Genomic DNA, 10931 nt, shown 5'->3' on the forward strand with positions numbered 1-10931 from the left:
ATCATCGAGATGCTCAACTTTATAAGGCGGAGTGAAAATACGATGACTACGCCCTTCGCGATCCTGAAAGTTTCCCCAGGCAGCTGCAAGCATCTTTGTCTGATTCTCGGGAATGAAACGTGCATCGTGATATTTGTGTGTTATAGACGAGTGGGAGCAGGATACCTTTAAGCGAAGTGAATCAATAGTCGTGGCCAGGCGTGTATAGTTGCTGAATGGAATTTATAAACTTGTTGTCCGGTTTCTTCCCGAACGTCACGTATCAAAACTTTTCTCCTTGAATGATTACAGTCACCTCAAGTCCACAGCGGGAGGCTATGTTTAAAATGTATTCACTGGAAGTGAAACCGAATGCAAATTCATAAGTGGTGTTGCCCGTTAAATCCTCTCACACAAGCAAGTAGATTTTTTTTTTTTTTTTTTAACTAAACAAAGGCATCAGGAGAAGCACTTCGGTGGACACACGTCCGTCGACGTCGATACTAATCAGGACGCCGTAATGTTCTCTGCAGCAAATTTGATTCGGCACGGAGGGACATGGGAAATGATATCTGTTAACAATGGTGATCTCATCTTCCGAGCACACAAATATCTTCAAAACAATGTCTTTGATTAGCTTCCAGCCCAACGCTAGAGGCGCTAGACCAACGCCTCGACATCGTAAATTCAGATTGGGTAATAGTTTGAATTAATTTGCATGTTCATTGTTCACTTGTTGATTTTTTTATCTTTTCTTACATTTCATGAACAGACTTTTGAAAGGCCAGCCAAGCTAGTTAGCATTCTTGTGGTACTGTTCATGGCTTCATGCAGCGTGTGATCCTTGTGACCTGTTGAAAAGCAATGGTCCTCCAACCGAGTTGTATCACTTAATGAACTATAATAAAATAATCTACGCGCAGTGTCCTCCCCATTCCAGTCTTGCTGGGTCATTTCTTGTTTCAAACTTAATTTCAGGAAGAATTCAAAACTCCCAAAGCATTAATATACTTTGTAGTATTTGTCTTTCTCCTAGAAATGCTATATCCTTCTGTATATACCCCAAGAAACCCCTTTCTCACCTTTCCTTTTCAACACATTTCGGTAAATTATCCTTGTCTTCCACTCACGTAGAATAAAACATCACGATCCATGATTATTTCGTGCTCCATGTTGACAACCTTCTCCTACTCGATGGTTTACTCAGCGTTCGGTGTCTGTGTTGCTCTTATGTGCAGGCTTAACTTACTTGACACTTTAGAAGAGAAGAGGCTTGGGTTTGTGTCACACTCTACCTTCCTTCAGTAAAATTTCCTGCTGCACCTCACAACCCTCTCACCTGCTGACTCAACTGCTGACTCTTCACTTCCAGTTCAATTAACTAAGCACTCATATTTGTGTCCCTTCGTCCCCTGCACCGCTATGTTGAAAGTTTTTTTTTTTTTTCAAATGTAATGGATAAAAGGAACAGAAACGCGTCAACAGCTTAACAACTAAATGTTTTTTCTTCACTTTTTTTTTTTTTTTTTTTTTTTTTGCCGTGGCACAAAGTGAGCCATTTATTAATATATTTTGACCCATAGCTCCACGTCCATTTATATTAATAAAGAGAAAATTGAAGCTTTTAGTAGAGGTAATAGGTGCGCATGGAAATAAAACTTTGACAAAAATAAATTCATTTTTAACTCAACGTTGCTCTTCGAATTTTGATGCTCTGCTTTCTGAATATATTTAAGCTTCATACATATTTAAGACATTATATACTTTCCGGTACCACAGATTAGTGATATATATATATATATATATCTATATATATATATATATATATATATATATATATATATATATATTTTTTTTTTTTTTTTTTTACAGCAGAGGATTCAGCTCAAGGGCAAAAAAAAAAAAAAAACAATAATAAAAAAAAAAAAGCCCGCTATTCGCTGCTCCTATAAAAGCTCAGAGGAGTGGCCGAAAGAGAGGTCACTTTCGAGAGGAGATGTGTCCTGATACCCTTCTCTTGAAAGAGTTCAAGTGGTAGGCAGGAGGAAATACAGATGAAGGAAAATGATTCCAGAGTTTACCTGCGTGAGGGATGAAAGAGTGAAGATGCTGGTTAACTCGTGCGTAAGGAATTTGGACATTAAAGGGATGAGCTTGAGTAGAAAGTCGTGTGCGGCGAGGCCACGGGAGGAGGACAGGCATGCAGTTAGCAAGTTCAGAAGAGCAGTCAGCGTGAAAATATCGATAGCAGATAGAAAGAGGCAACATGGCGGCGGAATTTAAGAGGTAGAAGACTATCAGTAAGAGGAGGAGAGCTGATGAGACGAAGAGCCTTAGACTCCACTCTGTCCAGAAGAGCTGTATGAGTGGAGCCCCCCCACACGTGAGATGCATACTCCATACGAGGGCGGTTACTTGATGTCTTAAGCCTCCATTATTTACCTTGCCTTTGATGCATTTTTGCCTCCGTCTTTTTCACTGATGCAGTCTTTCATTATCCACTAGTCAATATTGGTTTCCTCCCAGTAGCCCATGCTTCAGCGAATGGTTGGTGACCGTGGCGAGCCATGTAGGGGTTGGCGGGGCGAGGCGGGCGATGGCCAAAGTTATGATGAGTTGCGTGCCGCCGAAGCTCCGGTAATCGTCCCAATAACGCCAGAGTTCATCAGAAAGGCCAGAAAGTCACTCGGGTCAATTTTTCCTATTAAAGATAATATTCAACTCGCCCCAGTTAAAATGTGTCATGAAATATTTACGAAATATGTTTGAACTACGATTACTACTACTACTACTATTACTACTTATATTACTACTACTACTACTATTACTACTTATATTACTACTACTACTACTACTACTACTACTACTACTATTACTATTGTTATTATTATTATTTTATTATTTCTACTACTACTACTACTACTACTACGAGTACCATCACCACCACCACTACTTTTACTACTACTATTATTACTAATAACACTCTTAATACTACTATACATTACTACTACTTCTACTACTACTACTACTACTACCACCACCACCACCACTGCCTTCGCCTTCGCCGCCGCCGCCACTGCTGCTGCTGCGGCTACTACTTCTACAGCTACTACTACTACTACTACTAATAATAATAATAATAATAATAATAATAATAATAATAATAATGATGATAATGATGATGTAAGAACTACATTCGTATTTGTAAGCCATTGTGGGTGTTCACTTTTTTAGCACGCGTTCTTAAACTACGAGGTTCTCTGTACTAGCTTTTATTTCCTTTTTTACATTCCATTTACTTGCGAAAGTTGCTCATAGTACAAATAGTCTATTGCACTCTCAAACTGTATTCATGCCAGAGTGAGTGGAATCAATACAAAGTGTAAGTGGGAATAAAACTTACCGTGTTACTTCCAAATTTGACAGGATAGTGATAAATGTTCATTGACAATAATAAACTCTTAGGAATCGTCTCAGATTGCCACTAGAACTGATGCAGGCTCAAGTTGCTGTTAATATAATGACCATGGAATGGCTCTGACTAGGCAAAACAGTTTATATGGCAAGATATCCCTTGGTTGAGGATTGCATATGAAGAACGAACTGTTTTGTCATTAGGCTGCTGCGTGGTATCCATCTCTGTAGGCAGTACAATAAAGAGTGAAGCTTTGGAAATGGAAGAGAGATTGCCATTCCGTTCAGATTCATTCATGTCCTTATGAGAAGAACGTCAGTTTTCTCTTTAAACTGTTGCTCTTACCATGCATTCCTCCTTACTTTATATTTAGAGGGAGGTCTAATTGACGGAAACGGCAGATTGTTGTCATCTTGCTCAGATACTCACAATTCTGTATGAAAACGAAGTCTCATTTTGTTCCTCCTGCGGCTGCGTTAATATTCCTGCTTTGATGCCATGTAATAAAAAAGGGAAGTCTTGGTAACCGAAGAGCTGGAGCATTGTCATCACTCATACATTCAAGTCGTTATATCCATCTCAGGAGAGCCTATCAAACCATTAGCCAAGGCAGCTCCATGAATGACTTTAGTGTCGAGGCTCACCATTGTTTTTTGTCACGCGACTAATATTTATGACCCAAACATAGGTTTTAAATGACTTCCTTACACGCACGGACAGACATTCCTCGAACTTTGGGACTTGTTTCTTACCCCTCCCTCATTCCTTCGAATCGGATTTACTTCCTCAATAAGCGCCTCAGACCCTCGCCGGCACCTGCACCGCCACCCGATGAATCAAATGGACTGGAACTTTGTGAAGAAAATTAAAGTTTCTGCCATTGACATTCCTGATAGACACTTCCAGAAGACTAATCACGCCGCTGTCTGATGTCAAGACGTTACGAAAAAGTCAGGAAAGTAGGCACTGATAATATATTGAACGATGAAATCCTCACAAAGTTTAATGCAAGTGAATTATTCATATACTGTCTTCGCTGAGGCCATGGTAGAACAAAAATAAATAAGGTCCATTAACAAGTCTGTCAGGAGTAATTAGTTTCTATTCATTTGTTGACACCTTTTTAAGCAGAAAAAAATTAAAGTAAAATAAGAAAGTAATTCCCTTTTCTAAAACTGTCAATTGCCATAGTGGCTGAATATTAATCAAGAAATAATTGCAGCAAACTCTCGATTAACCTAAACATACAACGCAGACTAAAGGGGTGATGAGGAATTGTATATCACGGAAGTAAGTCAAATGTTGCCCTTTAGACCTCGGAATAGCTCGATTTTGAACGAGCAATTACAGCTCCGCCAGCCATTTAGCCATTACGAAGCTTCAGATTAGAGCCAAGGAATATTACGGAGCTTGTGCAATCTAAACTTGGAAGTGTTCCAAGTGAAACGTCAAATACAGCACCTTGGAACATGGAAGTTAAGACTGAAGTTATGATTATCATGGAGGCGAGGATATGTAAGGAAGATGTTTATGTTATATATTCAGAAGTGACGATTGGCGAACAGTTTGCGTAGTATGCTAAACGGCAACTGAGGATGCTGTCATGAGCCAGCCTGGTCATCAGAGCTCTAAGTGATCTGACACCTACAAGAAAAAGGGGCATGTATATCTCCCTCCACAACAACTTGTATTTTTTCTTAACTTTATAATGGCTACTTTTATCAAAATTAATGAGTGATTGATGAGTAAATGCAGCAGGACAGATGCCTCCTTTATTCCGAGACCACTCGACGCAGTAAAGGCCTCAAGTGTGATGGCTTTGCTGACTAACAGACAGGGCCGGATTTTGGGTTTAGGGGGCCCTGGGCACTAGAGCTTTGCGGGGCCCCCAGAGGAGGAGGGTGTGATTGAAGTGACAGCATGAAACATCTTATAAATATTAATAAAAGTAAATCACAAAAATTAAAATCTTTGGGTTCTCTTACGTATTTTATTTACGTATTTATTTTCTCCATCCTTAACTGCTGAGTTTTTGAAGTCACTGCCAACATAATTACGACATTTAGCACTTCCCTTTTCAATCCAGTAACTTCTAAAGTCTTCACTTAGGTGTTCAGGCCAAAGACCAATGTCATTTTCATAAGTCAGTTTCACGGTTTGATTTTTCTCTAAAGTTGAGTCACTTACATTACCACCGACAGTTACTGAGGTACTGGAACTAGCAATAGGCTCATTTGTACTGACAGCCACAGACGTACTGACACTAGTAACAGGCTCACTTGAAGGTGCTTCGTTAGATGCTTTAATGGAAGCCTCTGAATCAATGCTGGCTTCATCTTTGTTTTCTCCTAGCTCTAAGGGTATCTCATTAACTTCATCTAGTGGAGTACTCTTTACCCATCCTGTGATTTTGGTAGCTTTTTTTGTTCATTTTCTAGCAGCACAACTTTTTTTCGCTTTGCTGAGCCTGACTGATACTTCCTTCCCTTATCTCGCTCTCGTCCGGACATTGTTATGACATTTGGAAGTGGTTGCCAGCTTTCACATTTATAGGAGTGACAGTATTCTCCTTCAGTAACCGATGGTCCAGTCCAGTGATAAGTCAGCTGTCGGCCTGTACAAAAGAAATACAGTTCAAATACTAAGTGGTGAGGTGAGCAATTCAGCACACAACTGGAAGGTATATGCTAGGCTACCATAGATTAAGAGCCAATAGTATTAGGCTATTCCAGTTTTGTGAATGAAACAAAATAAAAGTAGGTTAGCCCCATTTCTGTCGCAAATCATTACTTTTTAAATAAAATGTTTTGTTCAGTTCAGTAGGAAAATTCATGTGTATAACTGGTGCAACAAACCTCGTGAAAAATATGTGTGTAAAATATGAGTTTGCAGTATTACATAATATGTATATGTATGTATACATGTGTGGACAAGAAGCCATGTAGGCTCAGCAAAAATGGCTGGCTGGGTCGTTTTTTCCTTAAATCGGGACTTGTATATGTGCCAGCTTGGTATGATGCTCGGGTATATCTCCTAATCTAACCATGGGATATTATCGAAAATTATCCCATTGTGATCAGCTATTCATGTGTTATTCACCTGTCAGATTCACCGTTCAAGATGCGAAGTTAACTTATTATAGGGAAAAATGTAATTGGGACCAAAGCTGTGGCAACTACCCATATTTCCACATCTTCTTTTATCAGATTTTCGATAAAATGCTTCACTTGCATCAACCTTTTCTTCTAACAATTCTTTCATTATATCATTCTCATTAACGTCACCACCACCACAACACCACACTCACCACCACCACAACAACTCACTCACCACCACCACAACAACTCACTCACCACTGGTGAGTGGTGTGTACGGTCACCACCACCACAACAACTCACTCACCACCACCACCACAACAACACACCACCACCAAAACACCACCACCACCACAACACCACACTCACCACCACCACAACAACTCACTCACCACCACCACAACACCACACACCACCACCACCACAACAACTCACTCACCACCACCACAACACCACACTCACCACCACCACAACAACACACTCACCACCACCACAACACCACACTCACCACCACCACAACAACTCACTCACCACCACCACAACAACACACCACCACCACAACAACTCACTCACCACCACCACAACACCACACTCACCACCACCACAACAACTCACTCACCACCACCACAACACCACACACCACCACCACCACAACACCACACACCACCACCACCACAACAACACACTCACCACCACCACAACACCACACTCACCACCACCACCACAACACACCACCACCACCACAACACACCACCACCACAACACACCACCACCACAGCAACACACCACCACCACAACACACCACCACCACCACAACAACTCACTCACCACCACCACACACTCACCACCACCACAACACCACACTCACCACCACCACAACAACTCACTCACCACCACCACAACACCACACTCACCACCACCACAACAACTCACTCACCACCACCACAACACCACACACCACCACCACCACAACAACTCACTCACCACCACCACAACACCACACTCACCACCACCACAACAACACACTCACCACCACCACAACACCACACTCACCACCACCACAACACCACACACCACCACCACCACAACAACTCACTCACCACCACCACAACAACTCACTCACCACCACCACAACACCACACTCACCACCACCACAACAACTCACTCACCACCACCACAACAACTCACTCACCACCACCACAACACCACACTCACCACCACCACAACAACTCACTCACCACCACCACAACAACTCACTCACCACCACCACAACACCACACCACCACCACCACAACAACTCACTCACCACCACCACAACACCACACACCACCACCACCACAACAACTCACTCACCACCACCACAACACCACACTCACCACCACCACAACAACTCACTCACCACCACCACAACACCACACTCACCACCACCACAACAACACACTCACCACCACCACAACAACTCACTCACCACCACCACAACAACTCACTCACCACCACCACAACACCACACTCACCACCACCACAACAACTCACTCACCACCACCACAACACCACACTCACCACCACCACAACAACTCACTCACCACCACCACAACACCACACTCACCACCACCACAACAACTCACTCACCACCACCACAACACCACACACCACCACCACCACAACAACTCACTCACCACCACCACAACACCACACTCACCACCACCACAACACCACACTCACCACCACCACAACAACACACTCACCACCACCACAACACCACACTCACCACCACCACAACAACTCACTCACCACCACCACAACACCACACACCACCACCACCACAACAACTCACTCACCACCACCACAACACCACACACACCACCACCACAACAACTCACACACCACCACCACAACACCACACCCACCACCCCCACAACAACTCCCTCCCCACCACCACAACAACTCACTCACCACCACCACAACACCACACTCACCACCACCACAACAACTCACTCACCACCACCACAACACCACACTCACCACCACCACCACAACACCACACACCACCACCACCACAACAACACACTCACCACCACCACAACACCACACTCACCACCACCACAACAACACACACACCACCACCACAACACCACACTCACCACCACCACAACAACACACTCACCACCCACCACCACAACAACACACTCACCACCACCACAACAACTCACTCACCACCACCACAACACCACACTCACCACCACCACAACAACACACTCACCACCCACCACCACAACACCACACTCACCACCACCACAACAACACACTCACCACCACCACAACACCACACTCACCACCACCACAACAACACACTCACCACCCACCACCACAACAACACACTCACCACCACCACAACAACACACTCACCACCACCACAACACCACACACCAGCACCACCACAACAACACACTCACCACCACCACAACACCAAGCAGCAGCACCAGGAAGCTTGCTTCCGCTTCGCTTGGGCGGCAGGCTGCGTGCTTGTGTTTACATACGGCTTGATCTTGATCTTGATTCTACAGGTGGATACATGAGACTCTCATGTATCCACGCTTCGCTAATACTAATACAGATGCTTATTTTACTTGATTAACTTCACAGTTACGAATGACGGGTTTGACGGCACTTAATTAGATTCCTTAAGAATAAAAACCCTATACAACAACGAGATACACGTAACACAGGTATATTAATTTGCTGCGAAGTAGCGGCACCACTACGTATGTTTGGCGTGGAAATGTTGCCTGCTCCAAGGAGAATAGTTAGCGAGCAAACTACCTCGTCCATGACGGACGGCGAAACCACATATAGATTAAATCAATAGAAAATTAGAAAGGGGTACTTAAAGTACAGAAATATTGGGGGGATATCATGTTGTGGTAACAACCCCATCGATTGCGCCCCTCCTCGGTATAGAACCTTAAAAAAAAAATAAAAAAAAAATAAAAAAAAACCGCTTCAGCGCGGGGCCCCTAAAAGCGCGGGGCCCTGGGCACTGGCCCCTTGTGCCCCCCCCTAAATCCGGGCCTGCTAACAGAACACAATCATCTACTTCATTAGTGACACGACGCTAAACCAAGTCAAGTTGAGCGGCTAAGAATCCAGCGGCCATGACCCATGAAGGAAAGGTAAAAAATACAAGGCTATGTAATTATAAGCTCCAGTAAAAATATATTTACATTCTGTGCAGCAATATTCGCTAATGTTCAGAGCGATTCCAGGTACCGAAGGTCAGTGGTTCAACGATAGGGCAATCTCCAGACGAGCACCAATGTTGTGACCCTGTGCGCTACATCCATCTATGCTGACCTTTTCGCTTCAAGCACTACTTGTATTACAAATCACCCCCAATTCTCGTTTTCGATGTAACTCCCAAAAACACCTTGTATAGGCTGTTTGACTGCTTTTAAACTTGTGTTGAACTTGAAAGTTCTTTTGTATACCTATGAGGTTTTACGAACGCTCACTTTAAAAATCTTTGGCATAATTAGAGCCGATTTCAAGAAAAGTCTTGCAGTGAATTAGTTTCGGCAATTAATGTAGAGCAATGATATGTGTTAAAAAAGTAGAAATTTCGTAAACAGATAGAAGAATGGTTGCATTTTTGTGTGTAGCAATATGTGATCAGTGCGCGCGATGTTGTTGGAGACACAGAGAGGATGAGTCACCCAAAAGTTGGCCGCGCGAGCACTGCTGCGCCTTTCCGGGAAATAATTCACAGTTCCGTAATAGTCATTATAAAATACAAAACGAAATAAAATCAGAAAAAAAATCATGTCCCAGTCGCTACCAATACGCCTGTTTTTACATGAATCGGCAAATGAGGTTAGAGAAGAATTTAATGTAGCCTGACTGAAAGTGCTAAGGGAGTTTCTCCAAAATAAGCACGGCAGACAGTGCAGCTTCGGCCCAGAGTTGTTTAAAAACAAAAAGGTTTTAAACCTACCGGCAGTGGCGGGTGAAATAATCCATCAGAAAAAATATCGCACACAGGAGACATATATCTCTAAGCAGGAGTTCACACGAACAAAAGCTTGCACAGTTTTAACATTTCTGTAATTTTCCTCGAGAATAGTTTTCATATCCAGCAGACGCGTTCATATGATGGATAGCGTCGGCTGGTGTCCTCGAGACTGAAGGTAAACATGGAAGTGTGCCTTTGCCTTTCATCCTGCAGCTCAGATGCCTTGTCTCCCGCGTGGATGCCCACGGGATTTGATTAACTAATTGGCGAATCGAGGAAGAGGTAATGCGAGCAAAGAAATGTGTCTAGCACCATGGTCTAGCACCGGCAGGACCACAGGATAATAATGGCAAGGCTGTTTTATTATTATTCTCTCTCTTAGAGTTTAAGGACAGACCACCTAGTCTGGAACATGAGTCAGTGTGGTCTGATTTTC

The 10931-nt window shown here is 43.2% G+C and overlaps 1 long non-coding RNA gene across 1 annotated transcript; it reads right to left on the reverse strand.

Annotated features, from left to right (window-relative positions):
* Positions 1–5836: 5836 nt before the first annotated feature.
* On the reverse strand, positions 5837–9814 carry LOC126989649 (uncharacterized). Its single transcript, XR_007743545.1, has 2 exons — positions 8943–9814; positions 5837–6008 (listed from the first exon to the last, which is right to left on the reverse strand). It is a non-coding gene; the product is annotated as an uncharacterized LOC126989649 (long non-coding RNA).
* Positions 9815–10931: the final 1117 nt, after the last annotated feature.

Source organism: Eriocheir sinensis, unplaced genomic scaffold (assembly GCF_024679095.1).
Source record: "Eriocheir sinensis breed Jianghai 21 unplaced genomic scaffold, ASM2467909v1 Scaffold1258, whole genome shotgun sequence".
In the NCBI taxonomy this organism is placed as follows: domain Eukaryota; kingdom Metazoa; phylum Arthropoda; class Malacostraca; order Decapoda; family Varunidae; genus Eriocheir; species Eriocheir sinensis.